The sequence below is a fragment of the Rhincodon typus genome, chromosome 1, assembly GCF_021869965.1.
Source record: "Rhincodon typus isolate 14 chromosome 1, sRhiTyp1.1, whole genome shotgun sequence".
NCBI classification, from domain to species: Eukaryota; Metazoa; Chordata; class Chondrichthyes; order Orectolobiformes; family Rhincodontidae; genus Rhincodon; species Rhincodon typus.
The window spans coordinates 126,940,465-126,945,394 of record NC_063332.1 but is presented as its reverse complement, the minus strand read 5'-3'; positions in this window follow the sequence as shown (position 1 = coordinate 126,945,394).

Here is a 4,930-nt window from a genome sequence, read left to right as displayed (position 1 = left end):
GACCCTTTTCTGAAGAAGGGTCTAGGCCCGAAACATCAGCCTTCCTGCTCCTCTGATGCTGCTTGGCCTGCTGTGTTCATCCAGCTCTACACCTTGTTATCTCAGATTCTCCAGCATCTGCAGTTCCTACTATCTCTGAAACATCCCTGGACACTACTGGGCAAATTAGCACAGCCAGTCCACCTAACTTGCACGTCTTCAGACTGTGGGAGAAGGCCAAAGCAGCCACTGGTTTTGGGATCACTTAGCTCTGTTTATCACTTGCTGCTTATGCTCTTGGACATGCAAGTAATCCTGTTTGATAGCTTCACCAGGTTTAGGTATGCCTGGTGTTGCTCCTGGCCCTCCACTCTCTCCATTGGACCAGGGCTGGTTGCTTGACTTGGTAGTAATGGTTGAGTGGGGAATATGCCGGGCCATGAGGTTACAGTTTGTGCTGGAGCACAACGCTGCTGCTATTGATGGCCCACATGCTTCATAGATGCCCAGTCTTGAGTTCACAGTCTATCCCATTTAGCAAAATGATAGTACCACACAAATTGATGGAGGGTTTCTGCAATGTGAAGGTGGCATTTTGTCTCCCAAAGGCACTGAAGTCACCCAGTTGGGATATGTCCTGTGCCCTTTCTGCCGTCAGTGCTTCTTTCAACATGGAGCAACACTGATTCATCAACTGAGCTGGTGGGGGATTGTATGTGGTAATCAATAGGAGGTATGCTTGCCCATGTTTGACCTAATGACATGAGACTTCGTGTGATCAGAGTCAATATTGAGGATGCCCAGGGCAATTCCCTCCCAACTGTATACCACTGTGCTGCCACCACTGCTGGCTCTGTCCTGCCAGTGGGACAGGACATATCCAGGGATGTGATCATGTGTGTATCTGTGATTCTGTGAGTATGACTATGTCTAGGCTGTTGCTTAACTAGTCCATGAAACAGCTCTCCCAACTTCAGCACTAGCCCCAAGATACTAGTAAGGATGATTTTACAGAGTCAAGGGGACTGTTTTTGCCATTATCTTTATGGTGCCTAGGTCAATGCCAGGTGCTATGTCTGGCTTCATGTTCATTTTTAGACTTTCCAGCAATTGCTACAATTGAGCAGCTTGCTCAGCTATTTCAGAAGACAGTTAAGATTCTTTGTTGTGGGTCTGGAGTCCCATGTAGACGAGACCAGGTAAAGGTGGCAGATTTCCTTCCCTAAAGGACTTTACTGAACCAAATTCAATTTTGCAAGTCATTAGATTTTTAATTCCAGATTTTTACTGAATTAAAATTCCACCATCTGCCATGGTAGGATATGAACCCAGGTCCCTGGAACATTACCTGGGTCTCTGGATTGCTAATACAGTAACAATACCATGACAGCATTGCCTCCAACCTTGCTCTTTTCTTAAATTCATTTATGGTGTGCGGGTATTGCTGGCTGGGCCAGCATTTATTGCCCAACCCTAGTTGCTCTTGAGAAGGTGTTGGTGAGCTGCCTTCTTGAGCCACTGCAGTCCACGTGTTGTAAGTAGACCCACAATGCCGCTAGGGAGGGAGTTATAGCTTTTTGACACAGTGCCATTGAAGGAATGGTGATATATTTCCAAGTCAAGATGGGGATTGATTTGGATGGGAACTTGCAGGCAGTGGTGTTCTTGTGTACTTGCTGCCCTTGTCCCTCTAGATGGAAGTGGTCATGCGTTCAAATGACACTTATCATTGTGCAATCATCTGTGAACATCCCCATTTCTGATCTAATGAAGAGGGAAGTTCATTGATGAAGCAACTAAAGATGGTTGGACCTAGGGCACTACCCTGAGGAACTCCTGCAGAGATGTCCTGGAGCTGAGATGACTGACCTCCAACAACCACAACCATCTTCCTATGTGCCAAGTACGACTCCAACCAGCAGACAGTTTCCACCTGATTCTCATCGATTCCAGCTTTGTTAGGCCTCTTCGATGACAGACTCGGTCAATGTGGCCTTGATGTCAAGGGCTGTCACTCTCATCTCACCTCTGGAATTCAGCTCTTTTGTTCATGTTTGAACCAAGGCTGTAATGAGGTCAGAAACTGAGTGGCCCTGGTGGAACCCAAACTGGGTGTCACTCAGCAAGTTATTTCTGAGCAGGTGCTGCTTGATAGCACTGTCGATGACACCTTCCATCACTTTACTGATGACCAACAGTAGACTGATGGGAGGTAATTGGCCGGGTTGCATTTGTCCTGCTTTTTTTTCTATACAGGACATACCTCATAAATTTTCCACATTGTTGGGTAATGCCTGTATTGTATGTATACTGAAACAGCTTGGATAGGGGAGAGGCAATTTCAAATGCTTCAGCCTTATGGTTACACTGATGCATTGGTCTCCCCAATTATTGAGGATGGGGATATTTGTAGAGCCTCCTCCTCCAGTGAGTTGTTTAATTGTCCACCACCATTGAGGTGATAGGACTGCAGAGTTTAGATCTGATCCATTGGTTGTGGAATCACTTAGCTCTGTCTATCAATTGCTGTTGTTTGACATGCAAATAGTCCTGTTTTGTTGATCCACAGATTGACATATTATTTTTAGGTATGCCTGATGCTGTTCCTGGCATGCCTTCCTGCACTCTCCATTGAACGAGGATTGATCCCCTAGCTTGATGCTAATGGTTGAATGGGGAATAACCTAAGCCATTAGATTGCAAATTGTGCTGGAGTACAATTCTGTTGCTGTTGATGATCCACGGTGCCTCATGGATGCCCAGTCCAGAGTTGCTAGGTCTATTTGAAGTCTATTCCATTTATCACAGTGACAGTGCCACACAACATGATGTGAGATATTCTCAATGAGAAAGTGGGACTCCATCTCCAAAAGGATTGTGCGGTGGTCAGTCTTACCAATACTGTCATGGACAGATACATCAGTGGCAGGCAGATTGGTAAGGATGAGGTCAGGTAAGTTTTTCCCTCTCATTGGTTCCTTAACCACCTGCTGCAGACCCAGTCTAGCAGTTATGTCCTTTAGGACCTGACCAGCTCTATCAGTAATGCTGCTGCTGAGCTATTTGTGGTGGTGGAGACTAAAGTCCCCCAATCAGAGTACCTTCTTCACCCTGCCACCCTCAGTGCTTCCTCCAACTGTTGTTCAACATGGAGGAGCACTGATTGGCTAACCCACCTAATCTTCATATCTTTGGACTGTGGGAGAAAATGGAGCACCCAGAGAAAACCCACACAGATGGGTATGGCAACTGCTCTGCCCCAGACCGCAAGAATTTACAGAGAATCACAAACCAGCCTTTCATCCATTGACTCTGTCTATATATCCCACTGCCTTGGGAAAGCAGCCAAGATAGGGTGATCCCTCTCACCCTAATTACACTCTCTTCCACATTCTTCTATCAGGTAGAAGATACAAAGGTTTAAAAACACATACCAACAGATTAAAGAACAGGTTCTTCTTCGCTGTTATTAGACTTATGAACGGACCTCTCCTCTCTTAGAGTTGATCTTTCGCTGTAGCTGTAACACTGTATTCTGCATTCTGTTCTATTGCCTTGATGTATTTATGTAAGGTAATCTTTGTTTGGTTAGCACCTAAAACAATACTTTTCACTGTATCTCAGTACATGTGACAATAATAAATCAAATTAGACACGGGGAGAATGAGCAAACTCCACACAGACATTTGCCCAACACTGGAATCAAACCTGGACCCTGGTGCTAGGAGGCAGCAATGCCAACCATTGTGCCACTGGTCAATACAGCTGTTTCTACCATCGGTGATTCTGGTGCTTAGGTTGCTATGAAATGGCTCACCCGGTTACATTCTCTTTTTGAGACTTTCTGGTGATTGATTCCACTCAGCTGCTTGCTAGGTCATTTCAAAGGCAGTTAAGAGTCAACCATATTGTTGTGGGTCAGGATTCACATGTAGGCCAGGTCAGGTAAGGATGGCAGATTTTTTTCCTTAAAGGGATGGGGTTTTTGAACAATCAGTAATGGTTCCATGATCATTAGACTTTTAATTCCGGGTTTTTTACTTACATTAAAATTCCACTTTCTGCTGTGCTGGCGTTCAAACCCAGGTGTGCCAGACCTTTCCCTGGATTTTGAGTCAGTGACAATACCATTAGGCCATCACCTCTTCCACGTGGGTGGCATCTCTCTTTGTCTCTCTGTGGTGCAATCTGTCTCTCTCTGTCTTTCTCCCTCTCTGGGTGGATTTGTTTCTCTCTCTCTGTGCTCTCTCAGTGGATACTCACCAACTGTCACTGTAGGTAGAATCTTTCACACTGTGCCTGTGAGTGAACTGCTCCAGTCACTCGCTGGTTGGATTCTATCTTAGATTCTCTTTCTGTGGGACACCTTTCTTGATGTGGATTCCATTTCTCTTTCTCTCATTCTTCGTCTTTCTATGGGTAAACTGTCTGACTATCCCCCGCCCTGTTGATTTACTGTCTGAGGGTATGTATGTATGCATGTGCGTGGATTCAGTCTGTGTGTGTGTGTGTGTGTGTATGTATGTGATTGAGCGGATTCTTTGTGTGTGTGGATTCTGTGCGCATGTGTGTGTGAATGGATTCTCTCTCTGCATGTGTGTGTGTGTGTGTGAGAGAGTGTGAGTGGATTCTGTGTTTGTGTGTGTGGTTGAGTGTGAGAGAGTGTGTGTGTGTGTGTGTGTGGATTCTCTGTGTGTGTGTGGATTCTCTGTGTGAGTGTGTGGATTCTGTGTGCGTGTGTGTGAGTGGATTCTCTCTCTGCATGTGTGTGTGTGTGTGTGTGTGTGGATTCTGTGTGTGTGTGTGTGGATTCTGTGTGTGTGTGTGCGTGTGGATTCTGTGTCTGTGTGTGAGAGAGAGAGTGAGGATTGTGTGTGTGTGTGAGAGAGAGAGGATTGTGTGTGTGTGTGTGTGAGAGAGAGAGGATTGTGTGTGTGTGTGAGAGAGAGAG